This window comes from Gorilla gorilla, chromosome 20 (genome assembly GCF_029281585.2).
Source record: "Gorilla gorilla gorilla isolate KB3781 chromosome 20, NHGRI_mGorGor1-v2.1_pri, whole genome shotgun sequence".
Taxonomy (NCBI): Eukaryota; Metazoa; Chordata; class Mammalia; order Primates; family Hominidae; genus Gorilla; species Gorilla gorilla.
The window spans coordinates 29,619,319-29,644,133 of NC_073244.2; the positions used below are offsets into that span (position 1 = coordinate 29,619,319).

At 44.2% G+C, this 24,815-nt stretch overlaps 1 long non-coding RNA gene across 1 annotated transcript; it reads right to left on the minus strand.

The window, feature by feature from the left end:
* Window positions 1-24,117, minus strand: LOC134757666 (uncharacterized). The gene is made up of 3 exons (XR_010131927.1): window positions 11,319-24,117; window positions 11,093-11,199; window positions 1-9,862 (listed from the first exon to the last, which is right to left on the minus strand). It is a non-coding gene; the product is annotated as an uncharacterized lncRNA (long non-coding RNA).
* Window positions 24,118-24,815: the final 698 nt, after the last annotated feature.

Here is a 24,815-nt window from a genome sequence, read left to right on the forward strand (position 1 = left end):
TTTTGGTTCTTTTTTTTTTTTTTTTTGAGATGGAGTCTCGCTCTGTTGCCCAGGCTGGAGTGCAGTGGCACGATCTCAGCTCGCTGCAAGTTCCGCCTCCCGGGTTCACACCATTCGCCTGCCTCAGCCTCCTGAGTAGCTGGGACTACAGGCACCTGCCACTACGCCCAGCTAATTTTTTGTATTTTTAGTAGAGACAGGGTGTCACCATGTTAGCCAAGATGGTCTTGATCTCCTGACCTCGTGATCTGCCCACCTCAGCCTCCCAAAGTGCTGGGATTACAGGCGTGAGCCACAATGCCCAGCGATTTTGGTTATTTCTTGTCTTCTCCTAGCTCTAGGATTTCTTTGCTCTTGTTTCTCTAGTTATTTTAGTTGTGATGTTAGGTTGTCAACCCAAGATCTTTCTAGATTTTTGATATGGGCATTTAGTGCTATAAATTTTCTTCTTAACATGCCTTAGCTGTGTCCCAGAGATTCTGGTATATTTTGTCTTTGTTCTCATTAGTTTCAAAGAACTTCTTGATATCTGCCTTAATTTCATTATTTACCCAAAAGTCATTCAGGAGCAGGTTATTCAATTTCCATGGAATTGTATGGTTTTTAGTAAGTTTCTTAGTCTTGAGTTCTAATTTGGTTGTACTGTGGTCTGAGACATTGTTTATTATGATTTCAGTTCTTTTGCATTTGCTGAGGAGTGTTTTACTTGTGACTATGTGACCAATTTTAGACAAAGTGCCACGTGGTGAAGAGAAGAATATATATTCTGTTGTTTTGGGGTGGAAAGTTCTGTAAATATCTTTCACATCCATTTGATTCAGAGCTAAGTTCAGGTCCTGAATATCTTTGTTAATTTTCTGTCTCAATAATCTGTCTAATATTATCAGTGGGGTGTTAAAGTCTCCCACTATTATTGTGTGGGGGTATAGGTCTCTTTGAAGACCTCTAGAAACTTGTTATAGAAATCTGGTTGGTCCTGTGTTCAGTGCATATATATTTAGGATAGTTAGTTCTTCTTGTTTAATTGAACCCTTTGCCATTATGTAATGCCTCTATTTGTCTTTTTTGATCTTTGTTGGTTTAAAGTCTGTTTTATTGGAAACTAGGATTGCAACCCCTGCTTTTTTCTGTTTTCCATTTGCTTGGTAAAATTTCCTCCATTTCTTTATTTTGAGGTTATGTGTGTTATTGCATGTGAGATGGGTGTCTTGAAGACAGCATACCAATGGGTCTTGGTTCTTTATCCACTTGCCACTCTGTGTCTTTTAACTGGGGCATTTAGTCCATTTACATTTAAGGTTAGTATTGTAATATGTAGATTCAATCCTGTCATCTTGATGCTAGCTGGTTATTTTGCAGACTTGTTTATGTGGTTGATTTATAGAGTCACTGGTCTGTGTACTTCAGTGTGTTTTTGTGGTGGCTGGTAATAATTTTTTCTTTCCAAATTAGTGCTTCCTTCAGGAGCTATTGAAAGGCAGATCTGGTGGTAATGAATTACCTCAGCATTTGCTTGTCTAAAGGGAATGTTATTTCACCCCAGCTTAGGCTTAGTTTGGCAAGACATACAATTCTGAGTTAAAATTTCTTTTCTTTAAGAATGTTAAATATTGACCCACAACATCTTTTGGCTTGCAGGGTTTTAACTGAGAGGTCTGCTATTAGTCTGATGGGCTTCCTTTTGTAGGTGACCTGACCTTTCTCTCTGGCTGCCCTTAACGTTTTTTCTTTTCATTTCAATTTCAACTTTGGAGAATCTGATTTTTATATGTCTTGGGTATGATCTTTCTATGGAGTATCTTACTGGGGTTCTCTGCATTTTCTGAATTTGAATGTTGGCCTGGAAAGCAAGATTGGGGACATTCTCATGGATGATATTCTGAAATATGTTTTCCAAATTAGTTCCAGTCTCCCCAGCTCTTTCAGGTACACCAATCAGTTATAGATTTGGTCTCTTTACATAATCCCATTTTTCTCAGAGGGTTTTTTTATTCCTTTTTATTTTTTCTTCTCTACTCTTGTCTGCCTTTCTTACTTCAGAAAGACAGTCTTCAAGCTCTGAGATTCTTTCCTCTGCTTGGTCTATTCTGCTATTAATACTTGTGATTGCATTATGAAATTATTGTATTGTGTTTTTCAGCTCTACCAGGGTTGATTAGGTACTTCTCTATCCTAGCTACTTTGTTTGTCAGCTCCTGCAATGTTTTATTATAATTTTTAGCTTTCTTGCATTGAGTTAGAACATCCTCCTTTAGCTCAGTGAAGTTCATTTATATCCACATTCTGGGGTCTACTTCTGTTATTTCAGCCATGTCAGCCTCAGCCCCATTCTGAACCCTTGCTGAAGAAGTAATATGGTTATTTGGAGAAGGGAGGGCACTCTGGCTTCTTGAGTTTTTAGTATTCTTGTGCTGATTCTTTCTTACCTTTGTGTGCCTATCTACCTTTAATCTTTGAGGTTGCTGACCTATGAATGGGAGTTTTTGTTTGTTTGTTTGTTTGTTTTTAACTATTTGGCCATTCTTTGTAGAGCTGCTGCAGTTAGTTGGGCATCTGCCCCAGTTCCTAGTTCTTGGATTTTTCAGTATCTGGAGGTATCACCACTGAAGGCTGTGAAACAGCAAATATAGCAGCCCACTCTTTCCCTTGGGAGCTCCATCCCCAGGGGAGGTGCAGACATGTTGCTGGCCCAAACACATCTGGAGGAGGTGACTGGAGATCCCAGTTAGAAGATCTCACCCAGCTAGGAGGAACAGAATTGGGGACCCACTTAAAGAAGCAGTTTAGCCCCACTTTAATAGAGCAGCCATGCTGTGCTGGGGTACCATTTTTGCCCCTCATCAGGGTGGGCTCTCCCAAGCCTGGAGGCTGAAACAGCTACATTGCAAAACAGCAAAGATGTTGGCCCACCCCTCTCTCTAGGAACTATGCCCCAAAATGTTTTCAAACCTCTGTTACCCAGAGAACATCAGTGGGAGTAGCTGGAGGCTCTGGTTGGGAATTATCTCTCAGAGATGAGGAGCATATCATAGTCCCACTTAAAGAAGCAGTCTGGTCACATTATGGTAGAGCCACTGTGCTATGCTGGGAGATTCCTTCTGTCCCTTGATGATTTGGTCTCTCCTAAGCCCACAGGCTAGAATGGCTGAGTTGTCCAAATACCAAATACGGTGTCCCACTCCTTCCACTAGGCACTGCATCCCAGAGAGAAATCAAATCCCTGTCTGCCAGAGAATATGGGAGGGGCCGGCTGGAGTCCCTGATAGGAGGCCCCACCCTGAGACAAAAAATGTGTCAGGGTTCCACTTAAAGAAGCAGTCTGGCCACATTTTGGTAGAGCCACTGTGCTTTGCTGGAGGTTTCTTTCCATAGGCTGTCAGTTTTGTTTGGACTTTCCTAAACCCACAGGCTGGAATGGCTGAGTCATCCAAACAGCAAATATGGCAGCCTGCCCCTGCCTCCAGGAACTCTGTCCCATCCCAGGTAGATGCAATGCCATTGCTGGGGAGTGGCTGGAATGCAAAGCCAGTGGGTCTTATCCTGTGAAACTCTATGAAAGTGGGGTCCACAGACTGATGCTGCTCAGCCCCATGGATTCAGCTTTCTTCCTAGGGGTGTTTACAGAGGTCCAAATTCTTGCATTTTCTGAGTAGCTTTCACCTTTGCCAGAGATCCCGGAGCCAGAGTATCTAAGGCTCCTGAGATTCTGTTTGTGCCTCAGTAGTTGCTCTGCCAAGACCATGCAGCTCTGTGTGTCAGACCAGAAGCCCTGGTGGAATGGGTTCAAGAGAAAATCTCCTGACCCAAGGATGGCAAAGATCCATGGGAGAAGTGTGGTTTTCCAGGATCACACATTCACTCATCACTTCCCTGGGCAGGGTAGTTTCCCTTGGCTCTGTGTCATTCATGAGTGGTCAGTGGCCCTGTCCTGCTTTCCTCCATTCTCCATGGGTTGAGCTGTTTCCTTCATGAGTCCCAAGGCAAATACTTGGGTGTTTCAGTTGAAGATGCTGCATTTACTCTCCTCTTGTTCCTTTCCATGAGAGCCACACATCGTAGCTGCTTCTAATCAGGTATCTCAGCATCCTTCTCTGCTACAATATTTTGGTAGATGGTTTTTATGCTGTAGGCTGTCTCATGGCCCAAGATGGCTGTAGGAGCACCAGCCTGCACCAACCACCATGTGCATTTCAAAGAGCAAAGGAGGAGAAAAGGTGCAAAGTCAAAGTGACTCACACAGCTGTGTTAGCTTCAACTAAGGAGTCTCCCCAAAGTTCCATCGATACTTCTGCTTACACCCAAATGTCCTGAACGTCCTCTAGTCATTGTCAGCTTCAATAGGGGTCAGGAACTATAGCTTTTGTGTCTGGTAACTTGCTGTTTGAATGAAACAGAATCTCTCTTTTTAAGAATGAAAGAAAAATAAAAACTGTGGCAATGACCAGTGCTCTTTTGCTACACTAAATTCAAAGATAAAGAGAAGAAGATGGAGTTATTCTCAGGAGAAGTGGGCACTTATTTTCCAAACAAAGTCTCTTTTACTGTTTATTTATTTTCAGATTAGATGGGAAAAAGTCTTCATTCTGACAAGCACTCCCTTTATGACCAAAGGTTAGTCAAGCTTAACTGAACCTTCTTTTTGACTAAGCCAACCTTGACTTACTACCCTACTCCTGGTTTGAGAAGCTCATTTTCAGAAATCCTGCTAAGATTGCTTAGTAAGAATCCACATATTCTTTACAACTTCTGAAAACTTAATTCCCCTTCCTTGATATTTAAGTCGTTAGCCTGCCTGTAGCCAGAATCCTGTTAGAAAAAAATCTCTCTTCTTTTGGTATTTTATCAAATTTCTCTCAGTAATTTTTTATCCACTGATCTATTCTTTCTATTGACTATAAATCCTGAGTTGTCTGTGTTCAGAGTTGTGAACAATTTTTGAATCCTATTAAAATGGCCATAACATCTACTGCAATAGTATTAAAGTCTTTCTTTCCAATTTTTAACAAATGTCAGAATTAATTTATTTGACAGTTGCCCAATAGGATGTTTGAGTATAAAACCAGTTTTCAGTTCCCAAGAAAAATGATGTGGATAATATGTAGTTGTATCTCCAAGTGTATCTGAAAAATTATCTTCTTTTTCAAGTGGGGTGTGAGTGAAAGATTATGGAGCCAACATGTTCCTAAAATGCTGAGTCATAATTCAAACCATACAAATCAAAGAGGTAGAATGCTTGGACCCCAATATTTTTAACCTTGAGGATACTTTGATGCCCATGCTCAAAAGTATTGTGAAACTGGCGGGGTGCGGAGGCTCATGCCTGTAATCCCAGCACTTTGGGAGGCCAAGGTGGGTGGATTACCTGAGGTTGAGAGTTCGAGACCAGCCTGACCAACAATGGAGAAACTCTGTCTCTACTAAAAATGCAAAGTTAGCCTGGCTTGGTGATACATGCCTGTAATCCTAGCTACTTGGGAGGCTAAGGCAAGAGAATCAGTTGAACCTGGTGGATGGAGGTTGTGGTGAGCTGAGATTGTGCCATTGCAGTCCAGCCTGGGCAACAGAGTGAGACTCTGTCTCAAAAAAAAAAAGTATTTTTTTGTTGATCCTATGTGTGAGCAAGAAATTTACTAAAACCACAACTGTCATTCAATGCCAAGTCGAAAATGTTTCTTTTCATTCTGATTAATATAGAAACAGAGATAAACTAGCTTTAAAGGCACTAACCAAAATTGAAAATGCTGACTAATTCCATTTAAAGCTTACATCTTTTCAGGAACTGTTTATTTTTGAACATGTGACATTGGAACACAATTTTGTAATTGGTTTGGTTGACTGAAGAAGTGACTTCTTGAATTGGGGTAGAAAAGCCAAGGTCTGTAAATTGAAGATAGACTGCAATATTGAAAGCAAATTTCAGATTCCTTTGCACACTTTAACTTGAAGGTTAACAGATATAATATATGTAGATAAACACATACAAACACATACAAATATATAAATATATCTATGTAATGTCCATTTATGAGTATGTCTTGTAAAAAAAAAGGTAAGTCAGAGATCATTTCCCTACTTATTCTTCTCAGGGGAGGTGAATACAAGCAGCCCACTTACTCAGCCCTGATTATTTCAATCAGCCAATTAGCTCAGCCCAGTGTATTCCAATTAGCCAATTAGTTTGGTCTAGGTAATTCTCATCAGCCAATTAGCTCAGATCAGGTAAATCCAATCAGTCAATTACCTCATTCTAGGTGATTTCAATCAGCCAATTAGGTCAGCACTTTTGATTTCAATCAGTCAATTAACTCAAATCAGGTCATTACAGTCAATTAACCAATCCCAGGAGATTAAAATCAGGCAATTAGTTTAGCCCAGGTGACTCCAGTCAGCCGATATTTGAGCCCAGATGATTTTAACTGGCCAATAAGCTCAGCCCAGCTGATTTCAATGTCAGTTAGCTCAGCCCACGTGGATTCAATCAGCCAGTTCTCTAAATTTCAACTGTAGATTAATCAAGACTGGCCCCCAGTGGTGCATGAGAATAGCTCATGCATACACTGAGAAGGAAAGCAAGGTCCAGAAATGCTAACCTGCACAGAAAGTGTTACATGACTTTACTATCAGCTTATTTCCCAAACCTTGCCCCTGAAAGTGAAGCTTTGTCTATACAAAAAACATTCTATACCTATGTTCCATTCTGACATGCTACTGAGCCAGAGAAGAGAAATAATTCTACATCTGCACCCTTAGAATATGCTAAGAGACTGAAAAATGTCTTTGGAGGAACAATTTTTGTGTACATATTTACATAGAAATACTCATATAATCTTGTATATGTATCAATCTTTGTATATACATTCATACAGAACAAAGATGTAGAAGGTGGAAGAATTAATAGGTACTGGTACCAATAGTAATGCAAATAGAAACTAGGATCTCACACATGGATCAAGTCAATTGTTGAGACTACGACTCATCTATTTGGATCCAACACACAGGTGTTGACTCTCATACCTAGAACCCGGACCTGTGTGAGATTGTTAATCTCATTATTGGACCTTCCTGCAGGTGTGATTGTGATATATGCACCTTCACAGAACCTTCATGATTTGACACATCTGCCTGGGCCCAGCCCAGATGGAATTGTGACATATCACTGGACTCAGCCCCTAGGTGATATTACCCTATTCTTCTGCTTTAGCGCTGCTCACAGGGGAATTGTAACGTATCACTGGGCCTTATATCCAGGTGATGTGAATCTTCTCTCCTGCTTTGTCGCTGCCCACAGGGGGCATTTCAACATATAACTGAGCCCTACACCCAAATATGTGACTCCCTTGTCTGTGTCTGGCCCATATCAGTCATTGTGACATGTTGCTTGGTCTAACACCCAAGTTATATAACTCTTGTGCCCTGGCCCTGCCTACAGAGAGCATTGCGAGATATCTGTGTGTCCACCAGAGAGGTGATGTGACTCTCTTCTCTTCGCTGTTCCCTTCTCAAATGGGTGACTATGACATATCACTGGGCCCAGTGCCTAGCTTATGTGACTTTTCCTTTATTTTTTTTTCTTTTGAGATGGAGTCTTGCTGTGTCACCCACACTGGAGTGCAGTGGCGTGATCTTTGCTTACTGCAGCCTCTGCCTCAAAGGTTCAGGTGACTCTCCTGCCTCAGCCTCCTGAGTAGCTAGAATTACAGGTGCCTGCCACCACACCCAGCCAATTTTTGTATTTTTAGTAGAGACAGGGTTTTGCCATGTTGGCCAGGCTGGTCTTGAACTCCTGACCTCAGGTGATCTGCCCACCTTGACCTCCCAAAGTGTTGGGATTACAGGCCACCGTGTCCGGCCAACTTTTTCCTTCTTTACACGTTCTGCCCACAAAGAAAAGTGTAACATATTGCTGCACTCAACACAAAGATTGTTACTCTTTTTTGGTTCTGCTCTCAAAACATATTGTGATGTATTCCTTGTCCTACCTCTATCGTGATGTGAGTCCCCTGCGTGGTCCCTGTCCACAAGGGGCAATGTGATATATCTCTGGGCCCATCAACCACTTGATGTGACTCTGCTCTCTTACCCGAGCATTGCCCAAAAAAGAGATTGGGGCCTATCTGCGAATCCAGAGCTTAGGTGATATGACCCTTCTCTCCTGCCTGGGCCATGCCTAAAACAGAGAGAGTGACGTATTGCTTAGTCCAGCATACATGTTGTGTGACACTTCTTCCTGACCTCTGCCCAAACAAGTAACAGTGACTAACTCAGGTTTTGTTACCTAAATGATGTGATTCTCTTTTTCTGGGGACCTGTCCACAGTGAAGGTTGTGACAAATTGCTTGGTCCAGCACCTATGTGATGTGACTCTACTCTCATGCCTGGGACCTGTCCACTGGGTGATTGTAACATACAGCTGAGCCCAGCTTCTAGATTATGTGACTCTCTCCTTTTTCCTGAGTTCTACCCACAGGGGGTACTGTGAGATATCTCTGGGCCCCTCACCTAAGTGATGTGGCTCTCTTGCCTGTACCCTCCCCTCAGCAGGTATGGTGACACATTGCTGGACCCAGCACCAAGGTGATGTAACTCTCCTCTACTACTTCGGCTGTGCCCAAAAAAGGATTGTATAGCTGGGCTCAACAAATGAATGAAGTTACTATTGTCTCATGCCTCAGCTCTGTATACACTGTATATTGTGACATATTTCTGGGTCCAACACCTAGGTGATGTGACTCTCCCGCATGGGTCCTGCCCACAAAACTATTATAATATGTATTTTCATTCATCACCTGGGTGATGTAATTTTTCTTTCTGCCTGGGTCTTGCCAAAATAGAAAATTGTGATATATCATTGGATCCAGAACCCAGGTGATGTGCCTCTCGTTTTTTTTGCCTGGGCCCTGCATAATTTGGGTATTGTGACATATCACTGGGCTCAACCCCTAGCAGGTGGAAGGCTTCAGTCTGGACCCTGCCCACAGAAGACCTTGTGACATGTCTCTGCATCCATCACATGACTCTCGTCTTCTGCCTGCATCATGCCCACAGGAAAGATTATAACATATCACTAGGTTAAGAAACCAACTAATGTGTTTTGACTGCCTGAGTCTTTCATACAGGGGGCATTTTGACATATCTCTGGCAACACCTACTATCTGATATTACTCCTCTTTTTTAGCTGGGTTTTGCCCATGTAAAAGATTGTGACATATCTCTTGACCCAGCGCTTAGGTAATGTGACTCTGCTCTTCTGCCTGGGCCATGTCCACAGAAATGAGAGTGACTTATCACTAGGGCCAGCACACAAGTGATGTGATTCTTCTGCCTGGTCTCTGCCTAAAGAGGTCATTGTGACATGTCTCTGGGCCTATCATCATGGGGATTATGACATATCACTTTGCCCAGCATCTATGTGCTTTGACAGCCTTCTCTTTAATGGACCTGCCCACTAGGGTGATTTGTGTCATGGAGCAGAGCCCACCTTCTAGGTTATGGGACTTTATTCTTTTCTGTGAATACCCAAAAATGGAATATCTCTGACATTCTCACCAAGGTGACTCTCTTTTCCTGGGCCCTCTTCTTAGGGGCATTTGTGACATATTGCTATACCCAGAACCTAGGTAATGTGACTCTTTTTTACTGCTTGGGCTTTGCCCAAGAAGTGATTGAGATGTATTGCTGGGCCTAGCACCTAAGTAATGGTGACTCTCCTCTCCTTCCAAAATACTGCAGACATTGTGATATATTGCTGAGTCCAACACCTAGAAGGTGCAACTTTTCTGCAGAAGCACTGCCCAAAGGAGAATAATGACGTATCTTTTCATTCATCATCTAGATGATGTGACTCTTCTCTTCTATCTGGGCCCTGCCAAAAAAAAAAAAAAAAAAAAAAAAGGTTATTGTAACATATCAATGGATTGAGCACCTAGGTAATGTAACTCTTCTCATTTCCCTGGGCCCTGCATATGTTGAATATCGTGACCTAATGCTGGTCCCAACTTATACTGTATGAGAGACTGCTGCCTGGGCGATGACCACCAGAGGTCTTGTGACATATCTTTGCACCCATCACCTAATAGATGTGACTCTCCTCCTCTGCGTTCATGCTGCTTATAGGAAAGATTGCTATATATTGTGGAACCCAGGAACCAGGTGATGTGTCTTTCATGCCTGGGTATTACCCAAAGGTAACAGTGTGACATATCATTGAGCCCTGAATCCGGGTGATGTGCTGCTGTTGTCTGTGCCCTGCTTTTAGTGTGGAATTGTAACATATCCCTGGCTGAGAACCCAGGTGATGTGTCTCTTTTTTCTGGTCCCTTCTTTCAGAAAAGTTTGTCACATATCTCTGGCCCAGAACTTAGGTGATGTGACTCTTCTGTTTGCTCCCTACACACAGGTAGGATTTTGACATATATATTGGCTCAGTGCACAGGTGCAATAATGACTCTAATATTTTGAACTGGCTAAGAGGACAAATACTGTCTGTCATAGCTAGGTGTAGAAAAATGGGTAAGATCCTGGGTTTCCTTTCTGTATGGAGGTTATAAAAGGTTACCACTCTCTCGCATATTGTATAAAGCCCTTGGGTGGTAGAGAGAGTGTCATCACAAGGCCCAGCGTGCAGATGAGATTGTGTTTCTTGTGTGCTCATCCTGACAACCATTAGGATTGTCACTCTCACACATGGATGAAGCCCACTGGTGAGGCACTTAATCTCACACATGGATGCAGTCCACAGTTAAAATTGTGACATTCATTTGTGAATTTCTGTCCAGAGTTGTGATGGTGACTCATTTCTAAACCCAGCTCTGGCAGGTGAGGACTCTCCTATCTGGACCCAGCCAATCAGAAAGATGTCGACTGTCATACCTGGGCTTAAAGCTACAGACACTATCATGAGTCCATACCAGCACAAAGGATTTAGAGGAAGTTGTGACTCCCATGCATACCATATAAAGCCCTTGGGTGATACAGAACATGTCTTAACATGGCCCTGAACAAAGGTAAGATTGTGACACTCTTACACACACACAGCAAACAGTAAAGATGATCATCCCTTCACAGCCCACTGTTGAAGTTCTGAATCTCATACCTGGAGACAGTCAAAGGTTGGAAAATTGACTCTCATGAGTGGATCTGGTCCACAGGTTGACTGCTGTCTCTCAGATCAAAATCTAGCACACCTGTGAGACTGTGATTCTAATAAGGGAACACAGTACACAGAAAAAATTGAGGCTCTCATGGGTGGATTCAGTCCATTGTAGAGATTGTGGCTCATGTATACAGAAGCAACATACAGGAAGCATTGACTCTCATACCTAGAATTTGGACATGTGTGGAATTTTTAATCTCATCCTTGGACCTTCTTGCAGGTGTGAAATGTGCCTCTTCCCAGCACCCAAGTGATTTGGCTCTCCTTATGTGGGCCCAGCCCACAGAAGGGATTATGACATATCACTGAACCCAGTAGCTAGGTGATGTGACTCTACTCTTTCCTTGACAATGTCCACAGCGGCATTGTGACATACTGGTAGGCCTTGCCCCCCAGGTGATGTGAGTCTCATGTTCTGCCTTGGTGATGTCTACAGGAAGCATTGTGACATATCGCTGGACTCAACACCAAGGTGATGTCACTTTTTTGCCTTAGCTCTGCCTTCAAAAGGCACTATTACAAATTACTTGGACTATTACCAAGGTGAGTTGAGTTTCTTGCTTGGACCGTCCCCACAGTAGGCATTGTGACATATCACCTGGAAAATGTGACTCTTCACCTCTGCCTACACCCTGACCACAGAAAGAATTTTGACATGTCACTGGATCCAGAAACCAGATGATGTGTTTCTTTTGCCAGGACCTGGGTCATAGAAAATATTGTGACTTCTCTGTGGGTCTCTTACCTAGGTGATGTGACTCACTCTCTTGCCTGGGGCCTTCACTCAGAGGGTATTGTGACATATTGCTGGACCAAGCATTTAGGTGATGTGACTTTCTCAACATCTTGGACTCTGACCAATAAGGAATTTGTATGTGTTGATGTGCGCCGCATCTAGGTGATGTGACTCTCCTCTCCTGCCTGGGCCCTGCACATATTGTGTGTTGTGACATGTTGCATGTTATCACACCTAGGTGATGCTACTTTCTCGCATAAGTCCTGCTCACAGAGGCATTACGATATATTTTTTATGTCTATTTCCTACGTGATGTGTCTCTCCTCTTCTGCTGGTCTTGCCAAAAGTGGGGATTGTGACATATTACTGGACACAGATTCTAGGTAACATGACACTCCTCTTTTGTCTGGGCCCTGGATATTTAGGGTATTGTGACGTATTTTTGCACTAAACATCTAGAAAATAAAAGGCTCCTGCCTGGGCCTTGCCCACAGGAGGCCTGTGACATATCTCTACATCTATCACTTAGGAAATGTGACTCTCCTCTTTGGCCTGCACCCTGTGCACAGGGGAGATGGTGACACATCACTGAGCCTGCTCAGCAGGTGATGTAACTCTCTTTTCCTGCCTGGCCCCCACGTATATTGTGTATTGTGAAATATGGCTGGGTCCAACACCTAGGTGACGTGACTCTCCTGCACGGGTCCTGCCCACAAGGTTATTATGGTGTGTCTTTTGTTCATCACTAGGTATTTCAAATTTTGTCTTCTGCCTAGGCCATGCCAAAAAAAAAAAACGAGTACTGTGACACATCACTGGAGCCAGCAGTAGGTAATGTGCCTTTGCTGATTGGGTCTAGCCACAGAAGACATTGTGACATATCGTTAGGCCCAGCAACCAGGTGAAGACACTCTGCTGCCTTAGTCCTGCTTTCAGGAGGGGATTATACAATATCCCTGGCTGAAAACACAGGTACTGTGACTCTCTTGCTGGTCCCTACTCTCAGGAAAAATTATGACATAACCCTAGCCCAGCAACAACGTGATATGACTCTCCTGCCTGGTCACTGCCCTCAGAGACGGTTGCAAATATCTCTGGCACAGCACCCAGATGGTGTGATTCTCCTGCTCACTCCCTCCTTACCCAATTGTGGGACTGTCATATATATCTTAGTTCAGTTTACAGGTGTCACAATGACTCTCATAACTTGAGCCAGCCAATATGAAAGATACTATCTCTCTTAGCTGGGCTTAGGAAAATGGGTCAAATCTAGGTCTCATTTTTGTATGAAGGTCATAGAGAATTAACCACTGTCTCGCATTTCATAGAAAGTCCTTGGGTGATACAGAGAGTGTCAACACAGAGTCCAAGACACAGGTGAGGTTTTGTTTCTCATCATTTTCTCACTTGAACAAAGCCCATTATTGAGGTCCTGAATCTTATAGGTGGACACAGTCTAGAGTTGAGATTGTGACTATCATACATAAACATGTAAGCACAGTTGGGATGATGACTCATTTTAAGGTCAGCTCATAGGAAGGTGAACATTCTTCATTCTGGACTCAGCTAATTGGAGAGATGTTGACTCTCATACTTGGGCTTAAGGCCACAGGTACAATCATGATTCATACCAGCACAAATGTCTCAGAGCAGATTGAGAATCTCATGCATCAGGTATAAAGCCCTAGGGTGATACATAGGTGAGATTGTGAGACTCACCAAGTCGACAGAAAAGATTGTCATCTTCCCACATGAACACAGCCCATTGTTAAGGCTCTGGATTTCACAACCAAAAGCAGTCAAATGTTGGAAAATTGACTCTTATATGTGAATCTGGTCCACAGGTAGGTAGGTGATTCTAAGACCAATATTCAGCACACCTGTGAGGCTGTAACTTCACCCAGATAAAACAGCACACAGGAAAGATTGTGCCTCTCATGCACAGATCCAGTTTATTGTTGAGATGAACTCATGTACTTAGACCCAACATATATGAGGTGTTAACTCACATACTTAGAAACAGGACATGTGCTGGATTGTAAATATCATTCTATGACTTTCCTACAGGTGTAAATGTGATATATGCCTCTGGCCAGCACCTGAGTGATTTGACCTACAGTCTGGGACCAGCCCACATACAGGATTGTGACTTATTTTTGGACCCAGCACCTAGGTGATGTGACTCTATTATCCTGCCTTGGTGCTGCCCACAGGGCACATTGTTGGAACTCACTTCTCCTGCCTGGTTCCTGCTCACAGGGGGGATTGTGACCTGTGACTAACCCAGTACCTAGCTGATGTGACTCCTCTTCTTTTTACGTTCTTCCCTCAGGGGAGACTGTGATGTATCAGTGGGCCCGGAAGCCAGGTGATGTGTCTCTCCTTCATGTTCCTTGCTAACAGAGAACATTGTAATTTACTGCTGGGCTTGGCATCCAGGTGAGGTGACTTTGCTGCCCGTGTCCTGCTTTCAGGAGGGGATTGTAACATATCTCTGGCCCAGGTGAGATTGTGGCACTCTTATGCACACAAAACTCATAGTAAAGATTTTCATTCTTGCCCATGAATTCAGTTTACTGCTTAGGTTCTGAATCTCACATTAGGAGGAAGTTAAAAGTTGGATAATTGACTCTCATACATGGATGTAATTCACAGGTGGGTTGGTGAATCTCAGACTGTGATTCCATGAATAAGACACAGTCCACAGAAGGGATTGAAGTTCTCATGCACAAATTCAGTCCACTGTTAATATTGTGAATTTTGTACTTAGACCCAACATACAAGAGGTGTTTGCTCTCATAGCCAGAACAGGGACACGTGTAGGATCTTTAATCTTATCCTTGAACCTACCTGCAGCTCTGATTATCACATACACTTCTGCCAAGCACCTGAGTGAGAATGTCACAATACAGGCAAATACCCTAGGTGTAGGTCCATGAATGTCACATGGAATTGTGACATATATTCCTGCCCCTAGCACCTAGGGTATATGTTTTTTATTATTTTGTCTTGGCATTGCCCACATTGCATCTTGTGACATATTCCTAGGTCTAAAACCCAGGTGATGTGAGTCTCCTGCCTAGATTCTGCCAACAGGGGGAATTGACATATTTCTGGACCCATTATCTATTTGATGTTATTCTCCTCTCTTACTTGGTATTTGCCAACAGGTGACATTGTGACATATCTCTGGGCCCACCTAGGTAATGTGACTCTTCTTTTCTTCCTGGGCTCTGATCACAGAAGGGAGGGTAACTTGTCCCTGGATGCAGCCCACAGGAGATGTGATTGTTCTTGCTGGTTCCTGTCCATAAAGACAAGAGATACACACATTGTGATGTATCTCTGTGACCATAAACTAGATTATGTGACTCTCCTTTATTTCCAGAGACCTGTCCACAGTGCGAGTTGTGACATATCACTTGGCACAGCATCTGTGTTATGTGACTCTCCTCTCATGCCTGGGCCCTGCTCACTGAGGTTGTAACTGCAGCTGGCCCCAGCCCCTAGGTTATTTTTCTCTTCTCTTCATCCTGAGGCTTACCCACAGAAGGCATGTTTACATATTTTTGGAACCCTCCCCAGATGATGTAACTCTTCTTCCTGGGCTCTTTTTTCAGGCGTATTGTGCCATATTTTTGGGTCCAGCAGCAAGGATTACCTCTACTGCTTGGGCTTTGCCCTAAAAGAGATTGCAATTTATTGCTGGGCACAGCACCTAGGTGATGTGACTGTCCTCTCCTTTCTGGGCTCTGCATATATTCTGTATTGCAAAATATGCAGCACCTATGTGGTGTGACTCTTCTCTCATGTTTGAACTCTTTTCACTGGAGTGATTGTGACATATAGGTCAGCCCACCTATTAGGTTATGCAACTTCCCTCTTCATTCTGATCTTTACCCACACAGAAAATTGTGACATGTTTCTAGGCCTCTCACCTAGATGATGTTATCGTTTTACATGGGCCCTCCTCTCAGGGGTCAGGTATTGCTGGACCTAAAGCAGGTGGTGTAACTCTCCTTGACTGCTTAGCCTTTGTTCAAGGAAAAATTGTAATGTTTCAATGGATTCAAGACCTAAATGGTGTGACTATCATCTCTTGCCTGAGGTATTGTGACATATGACTGGGTCCAACACCTAGGTGATGTGACTCTCTTGCATGGGCCCTGCCAACAGAAGGCATTATGACATATCTCTGGGCACACCAATTATTTGATGTGACTCTGCTGTTTTACCTGGACTCTGCCCATAGAAGAGATAGTGACATATCTCTGGGCCAAGCAGCTAGGTGTTGTGACTCTCCTCTTTTGCTTGTGTCAGGCCCACAGAAGGGATAATGAATTACCACTAGGACCAGCACACAAGCAATGTCATTCCTCTGCCTGGTTATTGTCCACAAGGGCCACTGCAACATATCTCTGGGCCCATGACCTGACCTAGGTGATGTGATTCTCGTTTTCTTTCTTGGACCTGTCCACAGTGGAAATTGTGACATATTGCCTGGTGCAGCACCTACATAATATTACTCTCCACTTTTGTCTGAGCCCTGCCCATGGGTGTGATTGTGGCAGATAAGTGAGCACTGACTCTATGTTATATGAGGCCTCTCTTTTTTTCTAGCCCTACCTACCAGAGACATTGCTACATATTTCTTGTCCCCTCACCAAGGTCATGCGACACTTCTGGCTAGGCCTTTCTCTCAGGAAGTATTGTAGGAAATTTTTGTACCCAGAACCTAAGTAATGTGACTCTTCTCTACTTCTTGGGCTCTGCTCAAGGAGGCATTATGTGTATTCCTGGATGCAGCACCTAGGGGATGTTACTCTCCTCTCCTGCCTTTGCCCATCATACATTGTGTATTGTAATAAATGGCTGGACTCAACAAGTAGGTGATGCGACTCTTCTGCATGAGCCCTGAAGACAGGGGTATTATATGATACAATTTATTCATCACCTAGGAGATGTGACACATTTTTGTTGCCTGGGACCTGCCAAATAAGAAGATTGTGACATATCACTTGACCCAGCATCTAGGTGAGGTGATTTTTTTTTTTTTTTTTTTTTGCCTGGTCCCCACATGTTTTGGGTTTTGTGACATATTGCTGGGCCCAATACCTAGAAAATGGAAGGCTCCGCCTGGGGCCTGTCCACAGTGGATCTGGTGACATATCTCTGCATTAATCACCTAAGAGATGTGGCTGTCTTCTTCTCCCTGAACCCTGCTTACAGGGAAGATTGTGACATATTGCTGGCATCGGCAAACAGATGATGTGTCTCTCGTAATTGGGCCTTGCCCACAGAAAGCATTTTGACATATTGCTGGGCTTATTACTGAGGTGAGGTGACTCTGCAGCCTGCACCCTGCAGGGGTTGTAACATATTCCTGGCTGAGTACCCAGGTGATGTGACTCTTCTGCCTGGTCCCTTGTGTCAGGGAAGATTGTGACATATTCCTGGCCCAGAATACAGGTGATGTGACTCTCCTGTTTGCTCCCTACCCACAGGTAAGACTGTGTCATATATCTTGGTCCAACTAACAGTTGCAATAACGACTCTCATGCCACACATCAGCCAATAGAAAGGATACTGTCAGTTTTAGCTGGGATTAGAGAAAAGGGTAAGATCCCATGTCTCCTCTTTGTATGAAGGTTATAGAAAATTACCACTTTCTCATACATGGTGTAAATCCCTAGTGGGGAACAGAATGCCATCACAGAGCCCAGCATCCAAATGAGATTGGGTTTCTCATATTCTTACACTACCATCCATTGGGATTTTCACCCTTACACGTGGACAGAGCCCACAGCTGAGGTCCTGAATCTCACAGGTCGACACAGACCACAGCTGGAATTGTTTCCGCCATATGCTACAGTTGAGATGGTGACTCATTTCTTTTCTTTTCTTTTTTTTTTTTTTGAGGCGGAGTCTCGCTCTGTCGCCCAGGCTGGAGTGCAGTGGCGCGATCTTGGCTCACTGCAAGCTCCGCCTCCCGGGTTCACGCCATTCTCCTGCCTCAGCCTCCCATGTAGCTGGGACTACAGGCACCCGCCACCATGCCTGGCTAACTATTTTTGTATTTTTAGTAGAGACGGGGTTTCACCGTGTTAGCTAGGATGGTCTCGATCTCCTGACCTCATGATCTGCCCGCCTCCGCCTCCCAAAGTGCTGAGATTACAGGTGTGAGCCACCGCGCCCGGCCAGGTGACTCATTTCTAAACCTAGTTCATAGGTAGGTGAGGATGCTCCTATTTGGACCTAGCCAATTGGAGAGAAGTTGACTCAGACAAGAGCTTAGGGTAAAAATTATAACCATGGGTCCACACCAGCAGGGAGATCTCAGAGCATATTGAGACTCTCATGCATAAAGCCCTCTGGTGCTACAATGAGTTTCCTGACAAGGCACAGCACAGGTGAGATTTTGACTCCTGTATGCACATCCAGTTGACAATAAAGATTGTCATACTGCCATGTGAACACGGCCAACTTTTGAGGTTCTGAACGTCACATTTGGAGGCAGTCGAAACTTGAAAAAGTGACTCTTATATGTGGATCCAGTCCACAGGTAGGCTGGTGACTCTCCGTCCAAGATTCAGCACACCTGTAAGGCTGTGACTCTACTAAGGAGGCATAGTGCACAGAAGAAAGCAAGGTTCCCACGCACAGACCTAGTCCACCATTAAGATTGTGACTCATGTATTTAGACCCAACATAGAGGAGATGTTGACTCCCATACTTAGAATTGGGTCATGTGCAAGAATTTTAATTTTATCCCTGTATCTTTCTGCATGTGAGATTGTGTGACATACACCTCTGTCCAGCAACTAAGTGATTTGACCCTTCTGCCTGAGCCCATCCCACAGATGGAATTTTGACATCTTGCTAAACCCAGTACCTTCATGATGGGACTCTAGTCCACTGCCTTGGCACCGCCCACAGACAGCACCGTGACATATCACTGTCACTAGGCCTTATATTCAGTTAATGTGAGTCTACCCTTCTCTTTTGTCACTGTGCACAGAAGGCATTGTGACACCCAACTTATGTGATTCTCCTGCCTGTACCCTGCCCACATGGCCCATTGTGATACATTACTGGGTCCAAAACTCAGATGATATAACTCTCCTGCCTGGTCCCTGCCTACAGGAGGCATTGTGACATCTCTGCATCCATTACCTAGGTGATGTGACTCACTTCTGCCTGATCTCTGCTCACAGGGGATATTGTGACTCATCACTGGGACCAGCATTGAGTTGATGTGACTCTTCTATTCTTTTTAGGTTCTGCCTGCAGGAAAGGTTGTGATGTGTCTCTGGACCCAACAGTAAGGTGATGTTACACTTTTGCCTTGGTTCTGACCTCAGAAAGTTTTCTGACATATTGCTGGGCTCAGCACCAAGATGATGTGAGTCTCTTGCCTGGACCCTGCCCACAGGGGGCATTGTGACATATCTCTAAGTTCATGAACTATTTGATGTGACTCTTCTTGCTTACTTGGTCTTTGCCATTAGAAGAGATTATCACATGTCTCTGATTCCAGTACCTAGGTGTTGTGACTCTCCTTGTTTGCCTGTGCTATGCCCACAGAAGGTAGAGTGAATTATCCCTAAGCCCAACACACAGGTGATGTGATTCTACTGCCTGGTCATTGCCCACAGGGGTCACTGCAATGTATCTCTGGGCCCATTACCTAGATGGTGTAATTCTCCTTATTTTTCTGCTTCTGTCCCCAGTAGGGATGGTGACATATTCCTTCACCCAACATTTATGTGATGTGATTCTCCTCTCATGTCTGGACTCTGATCACTGTTGTAATTTTGACATAGGGCTGGGCTCATCTGTCTAGGTTATGTGACAGGTTATGTGACTCTCTTCTTTCTTCCTAAGCCCTACCTACAGGGAGCATGGGTACATAGCTCTGGGCCCCTCACCTAAATGATGCAATCCTCATTCTTGGGCCCTTCAGTCAGTGAGTACTGTGACATATTGATGGACTCAGCACCTAGGTGAGGTAACTCTCTTCTACTTCTTGGGCTCTGACCAAGGAGGTATTGTGATGTATCGCCGAGCCCAGCACATAGGTAATGTTACTCTTTTCTCCTGCCTGAGCTCAGCATAAATTGTGTATTGTGACATATGGCCTATCTTAACAACTATGTGGTGCAACTCTTCTGCATGAGCCCTGCCCATAGGGGTATTATGCCATACCTTTTTGTTTATCACCTGGGTGATGTGACACATTTATTTTTCTGCCTGGGCTCTGCTAAAGAGGGTTATTATATCTTTTGGCCCAGCACCTATGTGATGTGACTGTCCTTTCTCCCAGGCCCCAAATATTTGGTGTATTGTGAAATAACACTGGGCCCAACACCTAGAAAATAAGAGGCTCCTGCCTGGGCCCTGCCCAGTGGGCCTTGTGACATATATCTGCATACACTACCTAGGACATGTGACTCTTCTTTTCTGCCTGCACCCTCCTAACAGAAAAGATTATGACACATCACTGGACCCCGCGACAAGGTGGTGAGGCTCTTTTGACTGAGTCTTGAATACGTAGATCATTGTGACATATTGCTGAGCCCTCACAGGAGATTGTGACATACATCTGGCCCCAAACCAAGGTAATGTTACTCTCCTGCTTACTCCCAATCCATGAGTGATTGTGACATATATCTTGGCCCAGCTCACAGGTGATGATGACTCTCATACCTTGAACTAGCCAATGAGAGAGATACTGTCTCTTATAGCAAGGCTCAGGGAAAAAGGTAAAATCCTGGGTATCCTCTTTGTACAAAGGTCACAGAGTTTACCACTCTCTTGCATATTGTATAAAGCCCTCAAGTGGTACAGAGAGTGTCATCACAGGTCCAAGGACACAAGAAATACTGTATTTCTGGTATGCACACCCTGCCAATCCTTAAAATAGTCATCCTCACACATGGACACAACCCACTGGTGAGATCCTGAATCTCACAGGTAGACACAGTCTACAGATGGAATTGTGTCAGTCACATGTGAACATCTGGACACTTATGGGATAGTGACCCATTTCTAAACCCAGCTCATAGGCACATGAGTACTCTTCTATTTAGACACAGCCAACTGGGGAGGTGTTGACTCTCATACCTGAGCTTAGAGTGACACGTACAATCATGGGCTCATATCAGCATGAAGGTCTTAATGCAGATTGCAATTCTCATGCATATCATATTGTATTAGTTCATTTTCACACTGCTATAAAGAACTGCCCAAGACCAGGTAATTTAGGTAGAAAAGGGATTTAATTGACTCACAGTTCCACATAGCTGGGGAGACCTCAGGACATTTATAATCATGGCAGAAGGAGAATCAGGAACCTTCTTCACAAGGTGGCAGGAGGGAGAAAGTGAATGAAGAAGGAACTTCCAACATTTATAAAACCATCAGATCTCTGAGAACTCACTCACTATCACAAAAACAGTACGGGGGAAACTGTCCCATGATCCAATGACCTTCCTGCCTTGACACATGGAGATTACAATTGTAGATGAGATTTGGGTGAGGACATAGAGCCAAACCATGTATCTCATAAATTCTTTGGGTGGTACAGAGAGTGTACTAACAGAGCCCAGCTCAAAGGTGAGATTGTAATACTAGTAAGCAGACACAGTCAAGAGTAAAGATTGTTGTCCTCTCACATAAGCATGGCCCACTGTTGAGGATTTGAATCTTATATCTAGAGGCAGTCAAAAGTTGCAATGTTGACTCTCATACATGGATTTTTGTTATGCATGGATTTGTTGACCTTCAAACCATAATTTAGCACATGTGTCAGGCTGTGACTTATCTAAGGGGACACAATGCCCAGAAAACATTGAGAAGCTGCTGCACAGATCCAGTTCACAGTTGAGATTGTGACTCATGTACTTTACACAACATACAAGACATGTTGACTCTCATACCTAGAACCAGAACATGTGAGGGATTGATAATCTCATCCGTGGATTTTTTGAAGGTGTGATTGTGACATACGCCTCAGCCAAACACCTGATTTGACTCTCCTGCCTGGGCTTCGTTCACAAATAGAATGGTGATATATTGCTGGACCCAGAACCTAGGCGAGATGACTCTATTCTCAAGCCTTGGTGCCTCTTACAGGAGGCATTGTGGCATATCGCTGGGACTTGCACTCAGGTGATGTAAGTTTTCTCTCCTACCTTGGTGCTGCACAGAAGGGACATTGTGACACATCGCTCATTCTAACACTTAGGCGATGTGACTCTTCTGCCTGGGCCCAGCCTAAAAAGGGGATTGTGATATCTCCCTGCACTCCTCACCCAGGTAATGTACTCTCATCTCTTGCTTGGAGGGATGGTGACATATCCCTGGGCTCAGCACCTAGCTAATGTGACACTTCTCTTCTTCCTAGGCTCTGCCCACAGGGGAGATTGTTACATATATCCTGGGCCCAGCTCCAAGATGTGACTCATTTGCCTTGGCCCTGTCTACAGAAGGTATTGTGACTATTTCTGGGCCCAGGACCAAGGTGATGTGACTTTCTTGCCTTGACTCTGTCAAAAAGGGGGCATCTGTGGGTCCATAAATATTTGATGTATTTTTCTTTTCTTACCAGGGTCTTGCTTATAGAAGAGATTGTTACATATCTCTGTTCCCAGCATCTAAGTGATGTAACTCTCCTCACCCGCCTGGGCCACATCCATAGATGAAATAGTGACTTATCCCTGGGCCCAGAACACAGGCAATCTGATTTATTTCTCCTAATCTCTTTCTCCAGGGGGCATTGAGAAGTATCTCTTAGCCCATCAACTATTTGATGTGTATCTCTTCTCTTACCTGGGCTTTGCCCATAGGGGATGTTGTAACATATCTCATGGCCCAGCATGTAGGAGATGACACTCTCCTCTGATTGTTACATATTGCTTTGCTCACCACCTACTTGATGTGACTCTCCTCTCATGCATCGTCCCTGCCCCTTGGGGGTGATTGTGACATATAGCTGGCTGTAGCCCCTAGGTTATGTAACTTTCCTCTTCTTCCTGAGCCCTACCCACAGAAGGCATTGTGCCATATCTCTGGGGCTCTCACCTAGGTGATGTGGCGCTCCTGCTTTGGTCTTCCTCTCAGAAAGTATTATGATGTATTGCTGGACCTAGAACCTAGGTGATATGGCTCTCCTCTACTGTTTGGTCTCTGACCAAAAAGGGATTGTGATGTATCACTAGGCCCAGCACCTAACTGTTGTGGCTCTCTACTTTCTCCTAGGCACTGCATACATTGCCTATGGTGACATATGTCTGGATCCAAAACCAAAATAATGCTACTGTTTTGCATTGGCAACGTCCACAGGTGTATTACCACATATCTTTTCCTTTAGCTCTGAAATTGAGCTCTGAAATAATCTGGATTTTTTATCTGTGTGTCTCTCCTGTTGAGTTTGAACTTTAATCCAAAAGCCATGAAAAGAGTCATAATTACTGTCACAAAGTGATAACTTTTTTCTCCTCCTCCTCCTTTTTCCTTTCCATCTACTCCATTCCTTTTCGTCTTCTCCTCCTCACTTTTCTCCTCTCCTCATCTCTTCTTCCTCCCCATTCATGTTCTCCTGCTCTTCTTTTTCTCCTTTCTCCCCTCCTCTTCTTCCTCACCTCCTCCTCCACTTCTCCCCCACCTCCTCCTCCACTTCTCCCCTTTCTTCCTCCTCCTCTCTTCTTCCTCTCATCTTTCTCCCCTCCTCCTTTCTGCTCTCCTTCTCTCCTCCTTCTCCTTTCCTCCCTCTCCTCCTTCTCTCTTCTCCTCCTCTACCCTCTTCCTCCTCCTCTCCTTTTCTCTTCCTCTCCATTTTCTCTTCCTTTCCCTCTCCTCTGCCTTCTCTTCTCCTTTCCTCTTATTTTTCTCCTCCTCCTCCTCTCATTCTCCTCCTCTCATTCTCCTCCTCCTCCACTTTTTCTATTTCTCCTCTCCTCCTCCTCTCTTCCTCTCCTTTTCCTCCTCTTCCTCTTTTTCTCCTCCTCTCCCCTGCTCCTCTACTTTTCTCCTCCTCCTTCTCTTCTCCTCCTTTTCCTCTCCTCCTCCTCCTCTCCTTCTCCTTTCCTCCTATTACTCCTTCTCCTGTCCTATTCCTCCTCTTCTCCTCCTTCCCGAAACCTCTCCTCCTGTCTCCACTCCTCCTAGTCATCTTTTACTCATTCTCTCCTTCTTCTCTCCTCCTCCTCTCATTTTCCTCCTTCTTCTCCTGTCCTCTTCCTTCTCTCCCCTTTCTCCTTTTACTTCTCTTCTCCTCATTCTTTTCTCCTCCTTCTTCTTCCTCCTCTTCTCCTTACTCCTCCTCCTCCTCTCCTTACTCCTCCTCCTCCTCTCCTTCCTCCTCCTCCTCTTGCTCCTCCACTCCTTTTTTCATTATTCCTCCTTCTACTCCTTCTTCTACTCTCCTCCTTGTCTCTTCCTCCTTTTTCCTCCTCTTCCTCTCCTCCTTCTCAACTCCTCCTCCTTCTCTCCTCCTCCTTCCGCTCTCCCCTTTTCTCCTTTCCTTCTTGTTCTTTTAATCTCCTCCTTCTCCTCTTTATTCTCTCCCCCTCCTTCGCCTCTTCTCTTCTTCCTTCTCATCTTTCTCTTTCTCTTCTTCTTTCTTCTGTCCTTTCTCATTTTTTCCTCCTTTCCTTCTCCTCTCCTCCTCTGCCTTCTGCTCTCCTCCTTCACTTCTTCTCCTTTTACTCCTCTTCCTCTTCTTCTCCTCTCCTCCTTTTTCTTTCTCCTGTTCCTCTTTCTCCTCTCTTCTTTCTGCTTTTTTCTCCTCTCCCTCTCCTCCTCCACCTTCTCCTCTCTTCCTCCTCCTAATCCTCTTCTCCTTCTTCTTCCTTCCTCCTTCTCTTTCCTCCTTGTCTTCTCCTCCTCCCCTCATCCTCACCCTCTCTTCTCCTCTTCCTCTCCTCT